We start from the raw sequence: 26,510 nt of genomic DNA on the forward strand, positions 1-26,510 counted from the left end.
CTTGGCAGACGAGTGTCGCAACTACGGAGGGTTTTTTAGACGCCAGCCGTCTGGCCACTGACTTTTTGCTTTGAACTGCGAGCGAAAATTTGGGTTAGGAGCTGCTAGTTTCCAGCAGGCATAGCCGAGGACAGCTATTTGGGGGTTTGTGTCGCTGTGACCATGGCTCATGACACGAATGGATGTAAATAGCATTAGCAGCGCTAGCATTAGCAGCGCAAATCAGCAAAATATACGTACATCCCAGCCATGTCATTGATGTTGTTTATGATGTGTTGTGTAAAAGTAAGACAGGAACAGCATCAAAAGAAAAGCACGAAATGAATACAGAGCCACCATCCACCAGTACCAGCCTGGACTTTGGTTTTCAGAGAACCAATATGCACGTTAGCACTCAATGAGGTCATCACATCTTACCTTTATGCATTCCCACATAGTAGCAGCATTTGGGAGCAAACAGGAGGTGAAAGAAAAAGGCTAAAAATAGCAGGTAGATGGTGCGTTCAAGGACAGTCAAACAAGGTGGGACAAGTCACCGTTCACATTAAACACGCAAAAATGTGGGCTTTCTAAATGTATGTTATTTTTTGAATAAAATAATGGCCCATGTTTTCAAAAATGATATCCCAAATTTGAACCCAATTTTCCAAAAATGTGAACTTTATTTCATTTGTGTCTCATGTTAGTACAACTTTTGTCACGATCTGTAAGTTTGCTTGCGTGACACTTTGTTAATGTTGCCCTTTTTATGACTTAGTTCCTGTTTTCATGCTCTTATTTCGTACTACTTCCTGCTTTGCGTTCATCATCACGCACACCCGTTTCCAATCTTAGTTACACTTCTATTTAGTTCAGGTGCACGTTTTGTCCTTTGTCGCAGCATTGATTGTTATTTGTTGGTGGTGATTATACTGCTCTGTTGTGGATTAGCAGCATTAATAATTAAAAAGGACTTTTACCTGCACTTTGGTCCTCATCTCTCGCAGTCTGGGGTCGTGCCCCAACACCACAATGCCCAAACGTGACAGCTGTCATCCAGCCATCCCTCCATCCATGCTAGGGAAATAATTTTCCTCATATATTGCGTTATTCTCGTAAAAATTAGGACTTGTTGAGATTCCAAATTTTTTCTCTTAATATTTTGATTTTATTCTTGCAAAATAACTGCTCATTTTTACATTTTTGCTGTTGTTGTTTTTGTTTTCTTGTTAAGTTATGTTTTTCTAATGTGCCGCAGGCTCATAAAAAAACAGCCGTGGTCCTCAAATGGCCCTCAGGCTGCACTTTGGACACCCCTGCTTTAAATAGGCAATACTTGACCTATTTTGTAACAATTTGTGCTGCAAACTAACGTTTTTGAGCACCAAATTTCTCTTTATCTTTAATTAGCAAAAAGGTCATCCATTCCAGGTGACTTTATCATCTTCTCTTGAGCATCTGAAAGATCAGGCGTCCCGACAGGGATGCTAAAGTGGCTAATGTAGTCTCCGTGCTTACAGGAAAGGGCATTAGCGTCCTATAGTTGTCGCACAGTAGTCTCCCAAAAAAAAAAAAAAAAAGCTAGTGGATTCCGGCTGCGTTGAGTTCGTCCAGGCGGGGATAAAAGGTGGCGGTAAAGGCCGGGCGAGCGCATGACGAGGCTGCTCTCTCGCATCATTACCACTCATCAGCGCTATCATCATTAGAGCTGTAAAAGCCTCGCGTTCCGCCTCTCGCTCTAATCTTCCCAGCCTTTTTGTCCCCTCTCCCCCGGCGTGGCGCTGACGGACACTTATAATTTGCATATGTGTTGGCGCCGTGCAGCCACTGTGTGGGCTTCGTGAAATATGCAATTTTCTGGGTGACTTGGCGCCCTGCACCATGTTCAACGGCGCACCACAAGGAGCATCGCAAAGTGAATGACAACTTGACATTTCTTCATTATTTTCTTTGCAAAAGTGCTGAGATTTGTGGTCATAACAGGGTCTACACTTCAGGAAGTGCAGTCGCTTCGCCGTTCAAACATCACGCCCTCACTCTATCGCTATCGCCGTTTCTCAAGCATGATTTCATGAATAAATGACTGCTGGTTCATGGTGGATTACGGCCTATTGTTAGTCCACAATATGCGTATTAAGCAATTTGTACGTATTCTTGCCCTAAATTAAGCCTTTTCAAGCATAAAAATGGTCAATTGAAGTAAAATACAAATACCTGTGTAAGGCATTCAGAAGACACATTCAAAGACGTTGCGATGATGTGTAGTAATCTACACTGCTCACTAGGTGTCAGTAATGTTAATGTAATGTTGGGTGAGACACACAAGCACCAGACCTGACCACCCCAACAGTAAACAGGTTTTTATTGCAGCTTTGAATTATCTCACAACAGGCACAATAATGCCTAACACAGGATACTTTTGCAGCCGTAACCCACGCCAAGCACAAACTCAACTCTGAACATCTGGCGTCACTTCCCGTTCCCGTTTCTGTGCTCTAACTACAAAAAAATTCCATTTATGAATAAAGAATCCAACTAAATTCACTTATCACGGCCGGGTCTGGAACTAATTAACCGTGATAAACGAGGGATTTGTGTATTTGTTGAATGAATTGTCGCAGGGCATAACTTGTCAGGGGCATTAGTGCCACCTGTAAGACAGGAGTGGAACAACCACCACTTGTGAATGTAAGGTTCACGTTGAAAAACAAGTTTTGGAAGTTCCTTTTGACATTTAACAGTTTATACTTCAATAATGTAAGACTTAATTTCTATTTTTATGACATTATTTATTTTATTGCTATTACTATATCTTGTGTTTTTTAGTATTTATTTAATTGTGTTCTTTTATTTGTATTATGAATATTTTTTATAAACACATATATATATATATATATTTGTATTATATTTCTTTTCATGTTAATATTGTCGTATTGTCGTACTGTTTTCCTGTTCGTTGTTATGCGTTCTTCTATATTTGTTTGTTTAAGCTGAAATGTTTTTCCATTCATTGCGGTTTCAGTGTGTTCTGCTAAAAAAAAAAAAAAAAAAGAAGTTGCTGGATGCAAAACGATGTCCTGTGACAATACAAGAGGGACTGATGGGTCGCGTTCCAGCGTCACAGCTGGCTTCCTGCACTTTGGTCCCCACATGTTCATCCATCTGAAAAATTCCTCCAAAGTATTTTATGATCACAAAAAAAGCAAACATGGTGGCTCACACTCCCATCTTCCTTGGACAAACCTTTCAAGATGGCCCAATGTCCAATTTATGACAACGCTGTCCCTGTGAGACGTTCCATTGCACACATCGATATCACTCTGTAGATTCTCCCAAGAATGGTTGTCCTTCAACGATGCGGCATGCGTGTGTGTGTGTGAAGACACGTACCAGCTTCTGTCCCACGGTGGTCAGATTGGGTCCGGACACAAAAGGGCACACGTCTGAGTCTTTGAATGTGAGGTGTCAGCGTTTTGATGAATGCCGGACATCATTGGGCGATGGGACCCGGGCGGGCTGATAAGCTGAGAGGAATGTCTGATGGATGGCCGCCATCCTGCTAAGATAAGGCTCATTTCTCCACCAGCGAGGGATTTTTGACATTAAAGACCTCCAGCGTATCACGACGGGGGATCTTACACTGGCTTTGTGAGATGTCCAGACCCTGGTTGGTGCCCAGCAATTTTCAGCCTTTGGCGAGTAGAAGAGTTAGCATCCGCAAACAAATACAGACTGCAGTCTGCAAACTATACCAGTGATTCTAAACTGGTGGGTGGGGAGCTCTATTCAGTGGGTCAAAATGAGTTTTCTTTGTAGGGTGGCTGGGCTCTCCCTCTCATCCGGGAGAAACTTGGAGTAGAAGCACTGCTCCTCCGCACTGAAAGGAGGCAGATTGGGGGGCTTGGCCATCTGGCCCCTGGGCAGGTGTTCAGGGCACGTCCGACCAGTAGGACGGGGGCAGCATGGCTCAGGTGGTACAGTGGTCATCTCCCAACCTGAAGGTTGTGGGTTGTTCAATTCTCCTTGGATCCTTGGGATGCTGAACCCCCTGTTGCTCCTGATGCTGTGTCATCAGTAGGTACAAGTGTTAGCAGTGTCAAAGTGCTTTGAGTGCCTTGGAGGTGGAAAAGCGCTATACAAACGAAAGACCATTTACCATTTAGGAGGCCTCAGGACACGGAGAGCTGCCCCCCGACCCGACTTCGGATAAGCGGTATGGATGGACAACATATGTGTTGTAGTTCTGGTTGTAGTTGTCCCAGATGGTAGGGAAGCAGCTGATGAGAGACAAAGCACCAAGTCCTACCACCTCTGTTGGACTTTGGCAGTGTCCAGAAGCTGGTAGAATGTTTATCCATGTCTTCAAGTTATCCCTCCAAGTCATTTTGGGATGACCTCATCTTTGTTTTCCTTCATTTCCTTCCTTGAGCGACGGTATGGGCAAGGCTTGGTGTTGTTCTTGTAAAGTGGCCAAACCATGAAAGTTTGCACTCATTCATAATCGGTAGTAGATGTTTATTGGCTCCAGTGGCTGCAATTATTTCACTTCTGATGGATCCGTTGGTTCCACAGTGTGTGCTGTGTATGGGACTCTCAGGAGAGCACGATAGCATTTACACTCAAAAGCCTCAATCTTTTTTTCTGAGCTTGCAGAGAATGTCCAGTTTCCAAGACTACTGATAAGAGGAGGTGGACTGTTGTACTTGTAGAGATGTTGCTGTTCTTGTTAATCCTGGTCAATTGTGTCAGTCTGTCGTGCTTTAGCCACTCTTGTCCGGATCTCTTTGTCAGACTTCCCATCAACTGGAATGGTGGCACCGAGATACTTGAAATGCTCAACTTCCTCAAGTAATTCTCCTCCCATGGCGTGTCATTTGCACTCCACATTGTCATTGCTTTGCTCTTTTCTGTGCTTATTTCCATTCCAGAAGCCTCACCATCTAGTCCAGGGGTCACCAACCTGGTGCCGGCGGGCAAAACAAGCATATTCGCTTTGTTTGGCTGTAAAATAAGCTCTGGAAATAAATGTTACAAAAATGGGTAGCTCTTGGCCATTTTCATTTTGTAAAAGTAGCTCTCACAAGGAAAAACCTTGGTGACCCCTGATCTAGTCTTTTTGTCAAATAGCTTAGTAGTTCAGCAAGTAAATCAATTGACATTGCATGTTTTTCTGCAACTGACGCTGCTCCTTCAAAGCCTTCCAGTAACTGAGAAATGGATGTAGCCTAGCTAACTGTTCTAATGGGATGTCATCCTCTGCACACATTGCTACTAAATCTTCAACAAACTGCAATGCCGTGCTTGTCATTAGGGAAGATGTAATCACCCATGCAATTCCAACCGCATATGTAAGATATGTTTTATGACATGGGGGAAACCGCACTCTTATTTTGAAGGCCGGAGGTGTGTTCTCTGTGTTGAGAATAGATACATACTTCATTCATCTCAAGAGACAAGTCCGTAAGACCAGCTGGTAAGCTATGGTCTTAAACTTTTGATCAGCCGATACTTGCAAAGGACTGAAACTCCTGCTAGCCAACCTTTAGCTGTGCTAGCGCTCCGTGTGACAAAGAAGACGAGAGTTCCCCAAAAGGATGATAAAAGGATTAAGATGTGAGTAACAAATGATGTCTTGCAAAGTGCCTGTCTTTTTTGCTTAAGTCGCGAGCTTGCCGTCACCTCAGCTTTTTCACACTCTCATTTTCCGTCTCTCTCATCCCGTCCACGACGCCATTAATTTTCATCACGCGTCACAGATGTTGACATTTCATTTACTAGACTCCACCGGGAATTACCTCAAATCAATTGTCGGCAGCTGGGAGATATGCTAAATCTTCCTAACAGGCGCGCCCGTGGGGTAAAGGCAAGCGAGCGTTACGTCGTCTTGAGATAAATCCAAAGTGACTGGAATATGTACAGTGGAAGCTCGCTTTGCAGTTCTCTTAATGAAAACCTGAAAAATTCCTCTCTTTGCAGAGCCGGTGGGTTATTATTGGTGGGGAGGGGTTTGTCTGGTCCTGGTGAGCTTTTAGCGTTTGAACCCGGTGAATGAGCTATTGGCAACTTCTCCATTTACTCTGGCTGTATCATCCATCTCCAGTATCGTACTGTACAATCTATCACACTACCAAAGCTGCACGCCTTCAGGAATTCTGGGTAAATGTTGTACACGTTTTACTCACTCTTCACATGTTTTCATTAGAGATGCATGATATATATTTTTTCCAAACCAATACATAGAACTTTCTGCTTCTCAAGACCGATATGATACCGATAACCGATAACTTTTTATAGCTACCTTATTATTTACATTTAAGTGTATACATGCACACCTGGAGGAAAGAAGGACTGGAACAAATTAGGATTTGTTGATTAGTCCTAAAGAAATATCATTACGACTACCACATCACTACTGTCAGGACAACCAGAGTGTAGAGCGGGAGGAGTCACCTGCAGTGGCCCAGCAAGGTGCAGCGTATTCGGACACACGCTTGGCTGAATCGGAGCATTTGGTACAGCGTCGTTTTCTTAACCCATTCAATCCCAGTCATGTTTCAAAAGACATCAGTAGCGGCCGTTTTACACCATTTGGACTGATCTTTCAAGGCACACAGAATATTGTGTTCTATGGCTATATAAACATGGAACCTACCACAAGAAAGATAAGACTCTCATCTTTCATCAGAAACAAAAGTTAGTTTCTACCTTTTTGCCTTCTTTAGTAATCAGCAGTAGAACATAGGTACGTTTCAGGGAAATATCAGTTCCTGACTAAAAAAGGGAGAAAAGCAGCTTTTTGTGAAAAGATACATTCAAGCATAACTTTCGCTTTGATACAAGTATTGTTTGCTTTTGTGACAGCTCAATTATGTAAACAACTCTACCGCATAAATAGACGCATAAATACGTTGTTGGGATCAGGTGTCCAGGTTTATAAAAACATGTCACGTCTTTGGTATTGAATGAGTGAAGGCCAATGTTTGTTTACAAGTGAGTTCAGGGGAAGCAACAACAGGCCGTTAACGTCACAGGCAGGAGGAAAAAAGGAGCACTTGTTTTGGGTAATCTCGCCTCACTGGAGTGATTTTTTAAATTATCGTTACTGGAGCTATTTTTAAATGTACTTGATTTATTGATATGACGTCATAATTCCCTCCTATCGACTGGATAATTACGGTGCACTCCTAGTATTAATGGTAACCAACCAATGACATTTAACATGTACCACCCTCATTTTTTCACGAGTGCATTTGCTTGCATAAGCCAACTCTTCTACTCCTGAACCGCTGCACAGCACAAGGTTTGACCCCTGTAAGTCTCTCCGTCATTCAATGCGCTCAACAAATCCTGCTCTGTAACTTTAGGATGGTTCGACGGATCACCGCAATATTTGGTACGCACCCTCAGGGGACTGACAGGCACATGTATGTCAAATTTGAGCAAGGATGGTTGAAAAACATGGCCGACATCAAGCGAAATGTCTTTGCATGGACATGAGTGGGACTGATTGTCCATTTGTTTCTTGGTGATAAAACTTTGAGGATATCTGTATTAAACATATGCAAGCATGTCTGCCAAAGCATTTTGACAACAACCTCTAGGGGTTGCCACACTGGCATCATGTTTAATGCGTCCCAGGTGCGAGCCCAGCAAGGGTCCTTGGGCTTCATCCATAGCCACTGGATTCGAAGGTACACTACTAATGATGTTTACATCCTTCCCATGGCTCAGATAAAGTTTCCAGGCCACTCTCAACATCCACGCATCATGTGATTACCATATGTTGGCACAAAGGACACTTTCCATCAAGTCCTGTGTGTTTACGAACTAGTGTGCTAGCAGCAGGGCAAGTCCTCAGTTTACTTTTCAGGCTTTTTTAACTACTGCAGTAGCTTAAATGTCACATTACCTTCATTTTGCCCCTGGCTGCTGTCAGCTGTGTATAATTTCTATGAGCTCTATGAGATAAGAAGCGTAAAATCCACAGAAAATGAACAGAGCCGAGGCACTGCATTTCTGAGGAATAACTCACTTGTTTTGAGAGAAGATGAATCCCTCAAATTGAGCCCCAAATGTCACGGGCATCACAGTAAACGAGCTGCAGTGGGCATTGAGAGCGGGAATATGAAGAGATATTGCACATCGGCACACTTGTTACGTTGATGGCGAGCTGTGGCGAGCCTCAAAGTGGAATCTGGTCATTTCATGCGAGACCACGGAGTGTGATGGATCTGGGCCGTCCGGGTCACGGCAACACAAGCGAGGTCCAATCAATGGCAGCCCGAGCGTGTGCCCTTGATTCAGCCCTCTGCGGATAAGGCCATCAAGAGAGAGATGGGATGGGACTTAACACGCCCACTCAAGTGGGATCCCACTCAAATATCCCGGAAAAGCGTCGGCATCAGGAAGGTGCAACAAATCAATAGGCGCTACAGCTTACGGAACATTTGATATAAAGCTCCGTTTTAGGAAGAATAGCTTTTTGGCTAACACTCTTTGGAGTTGTTGCAGTCCTAACAGCTGAACCGAAGGGAAAAAATGAAATGGAGTCAACATGGCAATGGATTGTCAAAAACTGATCAACCCCTTCGGTTTCCTTGCCATTGCCCAGAAGTCCAATTCATCAATTCATATTCAGTCCAGGGACTAACAGCGAGGAAAACCTTCACTGGGATTGATCGTCCCAAGAGAGACATTAAGGAATAATTCAACATGGGGCGGGGGGGCTCTCCGACGTGTCCTGGGTCTTCCCCGAGGCCTCCTACCAGGATGCATCCTGACCAGATGCCCGAGCCACCTCATCTGGCTCCTCTCAATGCGGAGGAGCAGCGCTTCTACTCCGCGTTTCTCCCGGATGATAGTGCTTCTTTCCTTATTACTAAAAGGAGAGCCCAGCCACCCTACGGAGAGAACTCATTTCGGCTGCTGGTACCCGTCATTGTGTCCTTTCGGTCCCTACCCACAGCTCATGAGCACAGGTGAGGATAGGAACACAGATCCACCGCTAAATTGCGAGCTTGGCCTCAGTTCTCTCTTCACCACAACGGACCGATGCAGAGTCCGCATCACTGCAGACGCCGCACCAATCCGCCTGTCCATCTCGCATTCCATCCTTCCCTCACTTGTGAACAAGACCCCGAGGTACTTAAACTCTTCCACTTGGGGCAGGACCCCCGACACGGAGATGGCACTCCACCCTTTTCCAGGCGGTGAAAACCCATTTCCATTTTCTACAAATGCAGTGAGTTTAACAGCTGCACAACTAATGACATGCTAACTGGTTTACATGTGTTTCTTTAGCTAGCGGTAGCAGGGCTGAGTAAGTGAACAAGTTGATGGAGATGAGTACCTGTCAGTTAAAAATCATGTGAGTGAGGGCATGTTGACTAGTGCTAATAATGCAAACAATGTTGTGCTATATTGTATTGTAAGGGTGGTTAGCATGTTCCAAACAAACTAAACCATGTTTAAACAAAGTCACACTACGGAACATCACGTTCACTCTTGCACAATTCATAAATGTCCGTAGAGTAAAAGAGTAAAGAATGTGTAATAATACAGAAATAGCTTATTCAGGAGAAAAAGGATGCAATATTGTATCATGAATAAACAAATACAGAATATACGATAAATAATTGAATGACTTGGGGACAAATGATATCCACTATATGGTAGTCAGCATTGGACTTCTTCCATATAACTTTTAAACAGCATATATAAAGATGCATATTCTTGAACTTCTGCATCATTGAATCCACACACTGATATGCTCACAGTGTTTGGAGTTGAACATTTCACATCCCTGAGGTTGTAGTACTCCTCACACGCTTTGACTTTGATTTATGAGTTCAACTGATATTTGTGATGACAACATGCCTATTATCTGTCTGCATGAGCAAAATAACCAAGTTGGGCTCTCGGAGGGGGGGGGGGGGTCCAAACTGTTTGATCAAAACCATTTTCCAGACTTATCAGTGGGAATCGACGGTAATAAACAGCAGCAGCGGGATGAGCACTGAGTGAGTGATGGCTCAGGTCTGGCTTTGCCTCGTAGAAGCCAGGGATGTAAATCTCTTTGTGACGGACGATTCGATTGGAATCTAAATACTCAGATTACGATGTGATTCAGAAAGGATACACGATATTTAAAAAACAGATCGATGCGATACGATTCGATACAGTGCACAAACGACACGATTCTATTCCATTTGAGTCTACAGTTACATTTGTTGGTGTAGACATGAGTCTTACATTCGAAAATAAAGAAGCCAATTGCATAAAAGCATTTTCAATCATATCCCCAAGCATGCTGTAAGGCAGGGGTCCCCAAACACAACAACTTTCAAGCATAATGATTCAAAAAAGGACTGAAAAAACAACATTTGTAAATAAGTACATCATTTGATGTAAATGGATATCAATTTTGGAAAAATGGGCCATTATTTTATTGAAAAAATATAGTTAGACATCCCACAGTTTTGCATACAGTATGTTTGTTGCGAGCGGCGACATGTCCCACTTTGTTCGACGGTCTTTCAACACACCATCTAACTTCATCCAGCGGTACACAGATCCAGTGGACTACTATACTGTATACTTGTTCCTCTATGTGGGATAATAAAGGTAAGATTTGATTACCTTATTGAGTGCTAATGTGGATATTGGTTTGTTGGATTCGTGCACACCCTCAAGTTAATTCATGCTAGCAAACAGCAACATAAAATCTTTTCGAAGTCCAGGCTGGTACCTGTGGATGGTGGCTCTGTATTCATTGAGTGTTGTTCTTTTGATGCTGTTCCTGCCTTAGTTTGACACAATACACCATCAGTAAGATCAATGAGGTGGCTATGACGTACGCATTGCTACTATTTGCATCCATGCTTGTCTTCAGACACGGTAAGCTACGGCGACTGCGTGACAATCCTTTCGCTGGCAGCCCAGGCTCTTGCGTTGTTTAAGAGACAGACTGTCAAGCGGTTGCTAGTCTTGCGATACCCGGTCCATGCCTCTACAACCCATTTATCTAAGGATTTATGGCTGATTCTAAGCAATCCAGAGGGCTTCTACCGGTGCAGTCAAATTGGATATGCGCTGTCATCGGTTTATCCTTCACCACCCTAGTAGAAGCAAGCAGTTGATAAGTGATGAAAAGTTATTTCCATGCAGATGATTTGCACAGCGTAGTTTCTCCAGCTGGTTATCGAATCCCGTCAGTCACATTCCACAGGCGGCCTACAGGCTGAACATGGACACGTCCCGGTCCAGCTGGACTAACAAACACTGTGGACCAGTGTGAAAAGACATGTGAAATGTTGTGTAACAACAAAAAGTCCCAGCCAGATGGAATTAGCACGTCCTCTGCAACTTGACACCAAAAACACAACAATATTTGCTCCCCAAACACCGGCGGGATCATCCGACAGGCGTGATCCGACGCTCCTGCTTCAACATTGACAATCCGGACGAGCGGGCAATATTTGTCTCTAATGTGCCTGTTGATAAAGCTGCCTTTTTCACTCCCGCGCAGGCCGACGCTGCTATATAAAAAAAAAAAAAAGGTTATGCAAGAGGAGCGAAGAATGAGAACTCCTACGAGTGCAGCCTGAAAACAGATCAAGAGGCTCACCTGAGAGAAGGAGCGCCCCCTCCCCATGCTAATGACGCTAATGGTGCTCTCAGAGATCCTTCATTAGGCTGATTAAGGCCACAACCTCAAATATAATCTGATTAAAAGGAGCGCAGCAGGCGGGGGAGCGGACAACAAGGAAAAATACTTTGTGTAGCATCAACACCCTAGTGGACGTCCATGTTGCTGCTCAAATGTCATCCATCTATAAGAGGTTTATGTGGGGTCTTCTGGAATGTTAAACCCATGGAACATGCACAACTGGAACCAATGGACAACTGTCTGCCGCAGATAGGACCGCAAGTCCCGGCCTCACGTACCCCCCAAGGGGGTGACATACGCTGGCTGGCCGGCACCCCGCACGACCCCCAGGGTGATGGTGCTACATACATTGTGGCCTAAATACACCAAAGACACAAAAGAAACTGGTGAAAACTTCCTGGCCTAATTTCCCACTGGTATTTTTCACACTGTCAGCACCACATCTAAGATTAGTCCCAATAATACCAGGAAGATTTATTACCAGGAACTGTCCACAGTGTTCGGGACAGCCAGAAAGCCAGCCCAGGATGATCTCACGTGGGTCAGGCGAAGCTGCATGGCCCATTTCAGATGGAAATCCCAATACATAAAGAACAAATGTCCATGTTCAGCTCGCGGCGAGAACAAGAACACATTGAGTTGATGAGCGGCTAGCATTAGCATTAGGTTCACTAACTCAACAAATGTCCCACCGCTGACTACTGACACTTTGTTCCATTTGTGGCGTGGATCTCTGAGCAACCATCGTCAAGTGGTCGTAGCTGAGCACTTGTTGGTACGGAAGTCGGATCGAACTCAAGTTTCTGACAGCGAGTGCCTCAGCTTGCGGCCGTTTCGTGTCACCGGCTGGTCGTCCCGCTGAATACGTTCCACGGCTTAAAAGAGTCCGACCATCCGCTTCGTAGCTTCTCTTCTTTTGTGCCATTTTCCAACTGGTCCAAATGAAGCTTGGAAAAATCAAATGTTTGCATTTCGTAGAACAGAAGCACTGCAAGAGCGTTCCTCCAATCCAAGTTCTTCAGCACACAGCGTTTGGCCGGATCGCCATAAAATCTGGTACACACCTTTAGAGACCTGACAATGTCTGTCGCATGTCTGTCAAATTTGAGGAAGATGACTTGAAGAACTTTGAGGATACGGTCATGCATTACATTTATGCTAGCATTTGTACAAATCACGTTGGCCACCACCCATAGGGGGCGCCACCAATGCCTTTCACACACTCGTGACGACACTGTATATGCAGCAGCCATCCCAAGCATGGTGCTTTTGCGTTTCCATGGCAACGCTCAATATTTCACGTTGGATGTCTCTTCAAAGACAAAAATCAAACATCCGATCCTACGGGCAGGAACCCGTGGCGACGCCTGTCCCTGTAGCTGCCAGTCCCTGCCAGAAATACAGTATGTGCCACATCGAGTGTATCGTGTGCGTGCGTGCGTGTGTGTGGACTGCACCTCATTTAGCTGTGCTCCACAGGGGAGACAAAAATCTGAGGGAGGCTGTGAGAGGAGAATAAACAACCAAATCATGAGGAGTTATATATCACATGAATACATACATTGTATATCTGTCGAAACAAAGTGGTGGGTGTCCTTCTTGATTCTGTTGATATGTTACACCTGCCGTGTTTTAAAACCTAAAAGAACTTTCTTTGCCTGCCGTTTAAAAGGTGGAATGTTGCCCATCATCCACAGTCCTTATGTGAGACATGAACACACGTCTTTCTCTTGTCTCTGCGTTCTAAAGATATAAAAACAGATCAAAAGAGGCAGGTAGTAGCAGGTACATTCATGATAACACGGAATACTTGTAGTATTTTGGGAACTTCCTTCCTGGGTGCATTGATTTCACATAGCAACATAGAAAGGAACAAAAACACGGCAGCAGTGGGGGCAGCTCCAATATGCAGCGTTATCTTTGGCATTGTGAGCGAGTGTGTGGTGAAGCTAGCCGCTAGCTGGTGTCACTACGCGTAGTTCTTGGGCGTGCCGAAGTTAATAACAATAATAGCAACAATGTGGTTCATATGCAGCTCACATGATGGAAATGGAGGCAGAATAGGTGCGTCCCATTACGTGCATTCCTAGCTGCCTCTTTGGACCTGTTTTTCTATCTTTACAATGCAGAGAAAAGAGAAAGACGTGTGTTCGTGTCTCACATAAGGATTGTGAATGACGGGAAAAATTCCAAAAAAAGTAGACTTTTTCTTGAAAGCAAATGCACCTTTAATCTATCACACTTCCTGGGCCACCTATCCACATGCACAGAAATGACTGCCCCTAGCGGCCTGTGGGGATATTTCAACAACTTAGCACCCAGCATGTAAAATATATTAACATGAGGACTACTTCTGATCAGCGTGACATTATGATCAAGCTTTTAAAATATTTGCATCCAGTGATCCCTCATTTATCTTGCTTAAATGGTTCCAGATTCCACAGTAAGTGAATTTCTGCAAATTACTTTTTTATAAATGAAATATTTTCATAGTTAGACTATAGAAAAGATGTTTACCACCTTCTAAGTGTACTTTTTAACATGATTAGAGCCCTCTAGACATGAAATAACACCCCTATAGTCACCTTTACACCCCTATTATCCCCGTGGAGGAAGTGGGGGAGAGAAGGATGTTGGCTAAGCTGACATCCATCATGGACAACACCTCTCACCCGCTACATGACACTGTTGTTTCCCTGGGCAGCTCCTTCAGCAGCAGACTGTTACACCCACGGTGTAAGAAGGAGAGGTTCCGCAGGTCCTTCATACCGACCGCTGTCAGGCTCTACAACACCTGCACCACCTGAACCATGTTGTAGTCACTATGTATTCTTTACTTGCGTATCTTGCTTGCTGCTGTAACAAGTGAATTTCCCCGCTGTGGGATAAATAAAGTACAAATACAAATACAAATACTATTACCTAATATAGTAGACATAACAAAAGAAAATAAGACATAACAGATTCACATATGCTAGCATTGGGAGAGTTCCTTGTTGTTCCTTTTTTACTGCTGGTTTCTGGACAGTTCTTCCTGCTGTGGCTATTGTTTAATCAAAGTAACATTACTGACACCTAGTGACCAGTGTAGAATACCACATACCATCGCAACGTCCTTGAATGCATCTGCTGCGTCTTCTGCATGGCTCATGTTTGTATTTGACTTCATTTAGCCATTTTTACTTGGAAAATGTAATGTAGGTTAAAAATACGTAGCATTTCACACATATTTTTGGACTAAAAATGAGCCGTATTTAACCACTCAAGAGATTTATTCATATATTATATTGATGAAGTGAATTCAAAGGCCAAAGTGGGATTCGTAAATAAAAATCAGAGTAATGGTTGGGAACATGCAGGTGAGGCAATGGGCGGAGTCAGAGTTAATCACATGGCCAAGGATAAAAGCCGAGCGAAGCAGATGCAATACTGCACGGTGACATTTTACATGAATGGGCGGAAAATCGACATAGAAATGGTGAAGGTTAGCGTCTAAAAATAGAGAGGACGAAATACACCCTCCTCATGCATCACGCGGTGAACACAAACGGCAAAGAGAAATGTCTGAATGACATATTTCCCTGCATTGAAGAGGATTACCAGCAGAGCATCGCTGAGCGATAAGATGGCCACGACTGCGGCAGGAGAGTTGTCCAGCATCATTTGCTTGTTTATTGGCTTTTTTAAATTACAAGGAAGTGGCGCGGATGCAAAGCGTTTTTCTTGACAGTTTTCTCTTAAATGTGAGAATTTAGCAAGCAGGTTTGCTGTTGAACAGCTTTAGACTGCCCGCAAGCTTTTAGGACTTGTGATTATAGAGAATTGTTGGTCGCAAAGGAATCTTTTTTTTTTCAATGACCCACGAGAGAGAGTGCTTCAGCAGTAAATGAACCTCGCTTTAAAAGGCATCCACCACTTACTGTGTTTGCATCAGCGTACAACTTCATAGGTGTCACGTTTATGTGCCGCTCATCATCAAATAAGATCTCTCCTTGATGCCTTTGTTTACCGAGCACACTCGCAATCACGATAAGGACGCGCGCTTCACTGTGGTCTGCACACCGAGTCGGCTTCACTTCAATCACGACAAATCTGCATGTTTTATTCCCAGGCGTTCAAAACCAAGCCAGGCACGTTTTCCACCCATCTGTCCGTGCATCGGCGTCGTAAAAGAGGCAGCTGCGATTCCCGGCTGGCTGCTTCTCTCCCGCATGCGGCGCCGAACGTCAAGGCGTCGGCGGGCAGATTAGCGTGATCAAAGAGCAGCTTAGCGCCGTGCTTGACTTTGGCGAGGCTGCGACTTGACCTGTGGCTGCCGCAAAAAGTCACATTGTGAGGTGGCGAGCTTGCTCCCACTCCAGACGCGTGTTGCAGTGATTGCGTATTACCCAAAATCCACCCTGGGATTTTGGCAAGGCGGCTAAAAAGATCTCTGCAAAGGTTGCATGTCTCGGCAAGAAAAGACGAGGCTGAGCTCGCAATTCACATGACTCTTCACACGTGTTTGGTTGCGTAAACGAGGAAGACGGTGCATCCATCTCAGGGGTCGGCAGCCTTTACTGTCAAGAGACAATATTTTATTTCTGATCAGTGTGACCACAGTACAAAGTGTCATTAGGATACATCTGCGTTAAAATGTCGAGATACGGTAATCCCTCATTTATGCTGGTTAATTGGTTCCCGACCTGACTGTGATGAATCCACTTCCGCGATATAAAATTCCTTATTTATGAATGCAATATTTTCATAGCCACAGCATAGAAAACCTGTTTACAACTTTTTAAATACGCTTTTTAACATCATTAGAGCCCTCTAGACATGAAGTAGTCACCTTTACACTCCTATTTCTCATAATAAAAGAAAATAAGACATAAATAAGACATAACAGACTCATATATGTTAGCATTACTTCTGTTTGCTGGACTGTTCTTGCTGCTGTGGTTATATCAATGTAACATTACTGACACCTTGTGACCAGTGTGGAATACTATTCCATTCCATTCCATTCCATTCCATTCCATTCCATTTTCCTCCGCTTATCTGGGTCCGGGTCACGGGGGCAGCAGTCTCAGTAGGGAAGCCGAGACTTCCCGGTCCCCGGCCACCTCCTCCAGCTCCACCGGGAGGACACCAAGGCGTTCCCAGGCCAGCTGTGAGACATAATCCCTCCAGCGTGTCCTAGGTCTTCCCCGGGGCCTTCTTCCGGCTGGGCATGCCTGAAACACCTCACCAGGGAGGCGTCCGGGAGGCATCCGGACTAGATGCCCGAGCCACCTCAGCTGGCTCCCCTCCATGTGAAGGAGCAGCGGCTCTACTCTGAGCTCCTCCCGGATAACCGAGCTCCTCACCCTGTCTCTTAGGGTGAGTCCTGCTACCCTACGAAGAAAACTCATTTCAGCCGCTTGTATCCGCGATCTCGTTCTTTCGGTCATGACCCAAAGCTCATGACCATAGGTGAGGGTGGGAACATAGATCGAACGGTAAATTGAGAGCTTTGCCTTCCGGCTCAGCTCTCTCTTCACCACGACGGTCCGGTACAGCGACCGCATTACTGCAGACGCTGCGCCGACGCGCCAACCTTCCCTCACTCGTGAACAAGACCCAGAGATACTTGAACCCCTCCACCTGGGGCAGGACCTCATTCCCAATGTGTGGAATACTACTGTATCTACATTCCGTCACTTCTGAATGCCTTATATAGGTATTTTAGTTCATTTAGCCATTTTGTATGCTTAATGTAGGTTAAAAATACGTACAATTTGCTTCCATGTGCATATATTTTGACTGCTTACAAAAGAGCATGATTTATTCATTCATTTTTTATTTTGGTATTTTTTAAGGCGGAGGGCTGTGCATCTATGTCAGGGGTCGGCAACCTTTACTATCAAAAGCCATTTTGCCTCCTCTTCCACTAAAAAAATCTGGAGCTGCAAAACATTACATATCTTATAATCTCATAAAAAAATTCAATTTTTGTTCATGTTACCTTGTGAGTCTCTGAAGTAGTTTTTAGAAAAGCACATACAAATAAAATCTATTAGCAGTGTTTCGGCAAATGACTTGAAAGACGTTATTAGTCGGGATGTCAAAAACAAACACAATAGTCCCCAAACAGAGTGTGACAGAGTGTATCTCCAACTCACAAACACGTCTCTAGTCCACCTCGGAACCACACTTCCCCATTGTCACGCCACTTCAGAGAGGTGCATTCAGGGACACTCCGAACATCACAACAATGTCTTTATTATGCACGTATGTTTGGTCTACATAAACAGAAAGACCAAAAAAAACAGCAAATGGATATTCGTATCACTCACTAGCGTAACTCTTACTAACAAAGTACAATTTGGTGCATTTAATTATGCTGGGAAATCCTATAAAAATCCTATACGCTGATGAGTAGTATTATTTAAATAAGGCCAAGGTTGCTGACTATCTGTCAATAACAAGAACCCTGTACATTTGAACAGTTTTGCAAACATCAGTAGTCTATACTTGCTACTGTTGGTCCAGCCCACATCAGTTGGCCTGGAACACTTTGGAATGGTAAGATTGTGGATGAACAGGAATGACGGCAGTGAACAATGACCATTTCTCTCGCTAACGTAATCAATTATCCGTGAAAAAAAAGATGGCGTCAAGCGCTGACAGTTGCCAACATGCTGAACGCTCCAGCTGAAGGACATAAGTACTGAAGTTCATGACATATACGTATTGTCACCAGAGGAAATTGGGTCAAACGTTGGCCTTATCACTGGACTTTACCCTAAGGACACACGACGTCAAAATTCACCAGTTAACCAAATCCACAATGACAGCCAGCTTCCTTTGGCGTCTTTCCTCCGATGTGAAAATAATAATAAATAATAAAAACGCAGCCATCAGTTGTGCTAATGAAAGCTCAGATGGAAGGATGTGATTGGCTGCGGGCATTTTGTTGACGCCATGTCAAGACAGGCGTGCTGTTGTTCCCCGGGCTAACGCTAATTAGTCGCGCAGAACGAGGCGGAGAGTGCTTCTGGACTGCGTCGGTCCGGCGGTATTCCCGCATTGAAAAATAAAGCTGTCAGTGGGAACACAAGGGAGAGAGAGCGACGCGGAGGACAGATGAATAAGTCGTAATTACACAGCTGCAGTTTTTTGTGCAGGTTTCCACAGTAATGATTGAAAAGACACTTTTGTTTGGGTATGCAACGCTGTGTCCCTTTTATTTTTAGGATTTGGCTTTATTGAGGAGAACAGAAGAGAGCTGCGCCACTCTCTCAAAAGAAAGACAGCCTAATGGCATCAGAGGCATCAACGTGGTCATTCTTTTTCAAACATCCGTTGCTGTTGTCGCAAAGGCTTTCAAGCAAAAGTACACAGCATGTAAGAAGAGACCAGACCAGAGCAAATTAACAACAACGTCTAATCACATTAAAAGACTGACGACCTCTAACCATGCATCAAATCGACCCACAAAATGCCAGAAATCAAATTAGGCCAACGTATGCGACCACAGTCCTCATTGGGCTTAGACCAAATAGTCAATATTGTTACAAGAGACTCATCATTTCCTGTTTCTGGAACGCTACCAACCCTCAACAGAACACGAGGGGTCATATGACTGGACAACCTCGACGGTTCTGCTTTTGGACCCTTGACATTTGACTTTCACTGCTTGGAAAACAGGTATTTGAAGTCTGACAATTAGCATTTAGGGTATTTTGTACCTTGAAGGAGGAAAAACTGACTTGCAAAACACGCACCTTTAGGGGTACAAAGGCTTGTCACTAGGGTGGTACCCAACACAGGTTCTGGCTTTGTACCCTTGACATTTTACAGCTTGGAAACAGGGTCAAACAGCAATCTTGGGGTGTCACAAGATTAAAAGGTGACTATATTTCTCGTTATCTTCGATCCTGCCCCAAGTGGAGGAGTTTAAGCACCTCCGGGTCTTGTGCGCAGGTGAGAGAAGGGTGGAAGGTGAGATGGTGTGGCGTCTGCAGTGATGCGCACTCTCCATCGGTGTGGTGAAGAAGGAGCTGCATGTAGCGGTGATTTTACATTCCTACCCTCACCTATGGTCATGAGCTTTGGGTAGTGACTTAAAGGACAAGATGGTGGGTTCAAGTGACCAAAATGAGATTTCTCCGTAGGGTGACTGGGCCCTCCCTTAGAGGTAAGGTGAGAAGCACTGTCATCCGGGAGAAGCTCAGAGTAGAAGCACTGCTCCTCCGCATTGAGAGGAACCAGATGAGGTGGCTCGGGCATCTGGTCGAGATGCCTACCGGATGCCTTCAGGGCACGTCCGACCGGTAGGAGGCCTTAGAGAAGACCCAGGACACGTTGGAGAGACTATGTTTCTCAACTGGCTTGGGAACACCTCGGGATGCGCCAGGAGAACCTGGACAGAGTATCCGGGGAGAGGGAAGTCTGGGCTTCCCTGCTTAGGTTGCTGCCCCCGCGACCTGACTTTGGATAAGTGGTAGAAGATGGATGGATGGATATATTTCTCGTTTAGAGAAACACTGTGTCGCGGGAAGAGGGCAGCCAGAAGTTTATCAGCCTGTGAACTATAGCATGGCTCCTGTGAATGATAATACACGAATGCAGAAGTGGCAGGGTGCCAGGTCGGGACTGGAAGCGCATATGGAATGCTTTATGCACACTATAAACCCTGCAATCCAACAAGCAGAAGCTGTAGTAATTCTACATTTGATCACTTAAAATTTGTCAGATCAAAACATGATGGTAGACTATTTTTTAGATTCACTACTTCCTGGTACAGCACGCTAAGCATCATGGGAACTGTAGTTCTTTTAGCAAAAACATGAAAGTAATCTCTGTGATTGACTGGCGACCAGTCCGGGGTGTACCCCGCCTCTCACCCATAGTCAGCTGGGATGGGCTCCAGCATACCCGTGACCCTAGTGAGGATAAGCGTCATAGAAGATGGATGGATGGATGGATGGATGGATGGATGGATGGATGGATGGATGGATGGATGGATGGATGAAACTAATCTACTGCTGTAAACTATTTTACGTGCAAAAAAGGCTGTGCTCTTGAACTTTTGATCAACTGATGAACAGCCTATTTCACTTAAATGCTTCTTGGCAGTATTTTTTTTTCTTACTCCCATTTCTTCTTTTTGCATTTTGAAGCTCTACTTAGAACCTCCTTAAGATCCAACAGTGCAAAACGTCCATTCTTGACACTTTTCAACTGCTATTAACATTTGGATCAGGAGTGTGTCATGTATGGCCGAGTGTGTCGTGACACCCCTAATATCTCGCATTAAGGAGCACATGACTGTAGCTCTTTGAAGGCCAGAAAATGACTAAGACTGTAAGTGCAGGGCTTGGTGGTTACCTAGGTTGTACCCTTGATATGTAACATTTACACTTTGGGAACACACCTGAACCATTCCGGGCCTGGAAAAGCCACAAATAGCAACCTTGGAGTCCAATAATCAGTCCTGCTATAGTTGATTAAATCTTTGGGATAGAGATGTATGGCACCCCCGAGGGGACATGTATGACGGGTAAAAAACAATTTTGTGAGCGAACGCAATAAGTTTTGTGTTATCTGTCAGTACTATGTGAAGCTACAGGACACACTTCTGGTCATAGCTGGCCTCCACATAGCAAACACCGGGTGGAAATGCATCATTTAATTAGCATCTTCAGCATTTGCACATCCCTTACTGCACAATTGTTGAGGTATAAGTCATACTGTAACTATCGGAACAATTTTTCAACTCCGTGATGGCTTTTTGGCTCGTCTTTTGAAAACAAAATGCTATCATCTGGTCCTAGGTGTTTCCAGAAACACGAGCTCTCTTTGAGTACTGGTACTGGAAAGGAAATACAATGATCAGCCATACGTGGGATTCTTTCACTTGTGTGCACTGCTTGTCCAATGGGTAAACAGTCATATCAGAAACTCAACCAATGTGCTCCTCTTGATGTTTAGTTTCATCGTAAACATCCGCTATGAACACGTTGAACAGTTTTGAGAGATCACGCAAAAGTATTACGAGATCTTGCTAAGGTTTTTGCGTTATCTCTGAAAAATGAGTCTTTTTCTTTTTCACCAACAATTTTTTTTTATCTGTGTGCCCAGTGGGGCTCCATAGAGATGGACCCCCACTGTACCTCTATTTCTATATTAGATCCACAAGTGGTCCTTCATTACGCCTGGCCGTCCAAACGTAAGTTTGCTTGTACTTTCCATCAGAGGGGGGGTTCTTTAAGGTTGACTGTTGTTGCATCACAGATCTGTGAAAAGAGATTTGCAGTGTTGAAGTTTGTGGCCTTTTTTTTACACGGCGTGTCTCCCCTAAAAACGCCATAAGTGGTAATAAATGGATGAAAATCATCCTGACAGGTGCTACATTATCCCGATGCTAATCTCTTCATCAGAGGATAAACGAGACAAACGGTGATGGATTTAGGAACCTAAGTGGGTCCTGTCACAACGATGCTTTGACGGGCCATCGGGCTTTTAAAGGTTGACTCTTCCAGATTAACCTTCTGTCAGTTTTTATTTTCAGTCGGCGTCAGTGCGCTAAGATTAGTGCCACAGACGATGATGGCCACCCGTGATTGACGGTGGTCTGTTGTGTTGTTGCACCGTCTGGTAACGTCACAGTCGGCTGCATTTTAAAGATCTGAACGAAAGCAACACTGCTTTCTTCCTCCTTGCATGTAAAGACACAGAACTGTAAATAGCACAACCTGTCTGAGGGCAACATTTGCTTGGCCGTTTTGTCGCTTTGCTGTGAATCACAGGAGGACGCGGGGGATGGCTGGTGAAACAATGAAGTGGAACCAATCCAAAAGGCACCCACTTTATCTCATCCCCTTTTTCTCATTCCCTTTTCTCCATTTTTTGCTATCGGCTGCTATCTTAATGAGCGCCGGCTTTCCATCAAGGACGAGTGCCAGCCTGTGAGATGCATCGCAGGCAGGCAGGGCATTTGGGGAGCTGCCGGGCAAGGGTGGGTCTCTGCCATTAAGACAATTTAGACTCGCCAACATAAGCAGAAGTGGGATTTTTACATTCTGGAAGCGATTTGGAAGGCAAGATAAGCAAATCTCATATGATAATTTTCCAAACTTTGGATCAATTCTGGTCAGGCGTCGTCAGTCTGTTAGCGACGTTGGTAGCAGGACGGAACACGTCTTCTAGTTTTGACACCTACTGGACCTAAGTGGAACAGCAATGAGGGGCAAACATGTCAACATTGAGATTAGAAATAAAGGGACATCATTTTTTGGTCAGCCACCCCCACCACCACCCCATGGGAGAGGAGGGGGGCTCTGTAAAATGTGACTGCTTACTGCTGATGCATTGCTCTATTTCCCTCGCAGATTGCAGCGCATGCAGGCATGGATATTGTCACCTGCAGTAACGCAGGGAATGTTTACTTTTTTGAAGAAAGTTGAAATACAGGAAATTTATGGGAAACTAAGAGGAAAGCGGGGCAAAATGTGGTAGTAACCTGGGGAAAACAAAAGGATTGATGATGGGAAGGGCATCAAGTAAAGTAAAAAGAGTAGCAATGGATTTCCAATGGAGACATTACAGTTAACAATTAAAACACGCTCATCCCTCATTTATCGCGGTTTATTGGTTCCGGACCCGAAAATGATGCTGATCTGCGAAAACTAGTTTGTCATGGGTGACACCATGAACTATAAATGCAATTTTTGCAAATGTACCGTTCGCTTTCAAAAACGGACCAAAATGACCAACGATATATAACATATTGGAGCAAAGTTGAATCAACCAATCGGTTATCGAAGAACTTTGAGCTGTTTGTTCTTAAAAACAGTGCCACTGTGTGGTGTATTTGTCAGAAATACAACAGCACACACAACACAGTAGGGGTTCATGATTTGACTAATTTTCACCCTTTGAACAACAAACATACAGTCATGTATCCCTCAAAACGCGTCACAATGCAGCCTTGCCTCGACCTCCATGGTGGGTCGGCAATCTGCATGCATCCCATAATGAGCCAGCAGAGACTCATTGGCATGCATGCGAGAGGAAGCAGGTGAGTCCCAGAGGCAACGTACAATAGGTAACGTGTCGTAAACAGCTTTCTCGGGAAATGATCTTAAGGGGCAGCAACAATAGGAAGACATCATTATGTGGACACATTATGTGGGACATGATGGTGTTCCTGCCTAGCAGAGGCTCCATTTCCTTGGAGTTCACTGAAGCAAGAAAGCCTTGCACGCCTGAAAGACACAAGCTTGTGTATTCTCTTTCACATATTCTCCGGGACAAGGCAGTAAATGTATTCAAACTCCGGGGGAATTGTGCATCCACACAGCACACAAGCTGCATTGCTCTCTTCTATATTACTGCAGGATTTTGGCAAGTGTTGCTGTTCTGTTGTTTTGTTCCAAGCTAATGTCCTTGAGTGGTGCTGAATAATGTCCTTAAGCTTCAGCCAAGGAGGAGCCAAAAGAGGAGATGTTTAGAAAAGTTTGGACGTAGCCTGGAGTTGCTATTAACAGCTGCCATTTCTTTGCTCATATCTGATATCACGTTAATGAAAAGTCCGCATCGAGGTGGAGAGGAAGGAGATTGCTGCAGGTGAAGGTAGCAGCTGTCTCTTCTCTGGAGAAGCCATTATCTTTGGACGTATGGAAATCTGCTAATTAAAGGCAAATCAGAGGAGGATTCACAGTTATTAGCGCCAGACGCAAGAAGGACCACCATCTTGGTCTTTTTGTCCTTTTGTTGTCTGACAACATACTGCCAAATGTGTGTCTTTGACGTAACAGAGGTCGTAATGACACTGTCATTTTTCACAGATGGCTGGAATATCAATTTCAGCATCACAGAGGGCACCGCTTTATGAAGAGGACAATGCCACACATCATTTAGCTACAACCACTACAACCACCGTAATAAACACCTCTCTAAAGTCATTATTATTCTCTTCGGAGGCACACAATTCTGCATGCTGGCTCTCGTTAGAGCGTGCAGGCGTCTGTAATGGAGTGTCACAGCAACATGTAAGCAGCAGTGAGATTCCCAACCCACTTTGGACCCCCTGCGGGTTCTCCTGGGAATGTTTGAGTCACTGACTTAGCACATTAGCACAGCTTCTTTCTGACACCAGTTCCAGCGAGCGCTGCAGGATACAGTATCTGACAAAAGTAGAGCCATCACACTGCAGCAAACATCAGGCCAGTGGTGAGACAACACGAGTCTGCAAGGTTGCATTCGGACGCACAAGAGGCAGGAAATTAAACATGGCGGCACAACGATGCACATCTTCAGCCGCTGAGATATAATTACAGATTTGCATTCATTTCCTCGCACCTCCCCGTTTACCATTTCTGTCTCAGGGGTACCTGGCCCGCGGGGGACTGGTTTTAACAGATGCCTGCAGAGATACAACATAAATATTTAGACAGCCACAGCTACACATCCTTTTTCCATCCACAACCTCGAACACTACCTTTGTGTTCCCTCCACAATGTTGTGGAACAGGATGCCGGAAGATACATTTGCTCGGCAGGACGCCCCTGGGAACAAGGTTAAGGTTTTAGCAAGCCACTTTTTTTGGGCTTCTTTCCATCCGGAGAGACCTTAACAAAACCCCCTCGTCAATGTACACTGTCCACAGTCTGGATAACATCTCATTGACGGCGAGCCAAAAGACTGTCCGCCCTCAGTGTTGCTTTGGGAGTCTGAGAGAAGCTGCCTTCTTTAAATAGCTTTGTCTAAATCTATAAATTGCAAGAAATAAGGGTCCTAGTGACAACAAACATGTCCTAATTTGGTGGTTTGGTGTTCGCTTGTACAGTATTTTGCAAAAGGTGACCATACTATAGTTAGGGTTACGGTTAGGGAGTTGAGGTTAGGGTTAGTGTTTTATTTTGTATACCTACTGAACAGTAAAAATAGCATTACTTGGGACTTATTACTTAATATTACTTTCTACTTTTAGGGTAAAATAAATAATCCATCCATCCATTTTCTACTGCACCTCACCAGGGAGGCATCCAAGAGGCATCCAGACTAGATGTCCAAGCTCCTCCCCTACAGAGGAAACTCATTTCAGCCGCTTGTATTCACAACTTTGCTGTTTTGGTCACAACCCAAAGCTCATGACCACAGGTGAGCGTAAGAACGTCGATCGAGAGCTTTTCCTTCTGGCTCAGCTCTCTCTTCACCATGACGAACCAGTATAGCGACTGTATTGCTGCAGACACTGTGCCAAGCCGAGTGTTTTACACGATACCTGGTACTGGCAGCATAACATTCTTCAAATTGTTGCCCAAGTATTGTGTTGGCAACACCAAGTTCACGCTGAATCGGAAAAACTTGTGGACTATTTTGAGTCATTACAGTTATATCTAGATGCAAGGTTCTCATTAAGACGATCGTATTGATTATCCGACACATCGAGGTACCAACTTCGAGCGGGGCTGAACATAACATAACATTAGATCATAACAACAAGCGGTTCTGCATAGTTAGCAAAGTTGTGTATTGATGTTGAGTTGGGTAGTGTGGTAGAATGTACAATTTGCATTCTACAGCTTCGTATATCCGCATTTTTATTCCTGCTCCTTCCTAACTTTAATGAGTTCTCGCTGTACATATGTGGCAACTAGTGACAAAGTTTCATGGAAATCTGTGGGGTAGCTTTTGCATAGTCGGGCTTAGGAATTAACTTGTCCTTGTAACCTAACTTTTGAGACATGATTGGGATAAATCTTAAGTGGATGTAGGCACCCTCCCCACACCCTCTCTACGTCTCCCCCCCTCAAAGTCCCAGCTGTAGCACCGCAATGACATCTTGTGCACTCTAGTCATGCTCCCCTGCAAATGGCAAATAAACGCTTTT

The 26,510-nt window shown here is 44.5% G+C and overlaps 1 protein-coding gene across 7 annotated transcripts in view; it reads left to right on the forward strand.

The window, feature by feature from the left end:
* chrm2a (cholinergic receptor, muscarinic 2a) overlaps nucleotides 1-26,510 on the forward strand; it is a 72,151-nt gene that overhangs the window by 33,090 nt on the left and 12,551 nt on the right. The window lies entirely within an intron of this gene.

The sequence above is a fragment of the Dunckerocampus dactyliophorus genome, chromosome 15 (genome assembly GCF_027744805.1).
Source record: "Dunckerocampus dactyliophorus isolate RoL2022-P2 chromosome 15, RoL_Ddac_1.1, whole genome shotgun sequence".
Lineage (NCBI taxonomy): Eukaryota > Metazoa > Chordata > Actinopteri > Syngnathiformes > Syngnathidae > Dunckerocampus > Dunckerocampus dactyliophorus.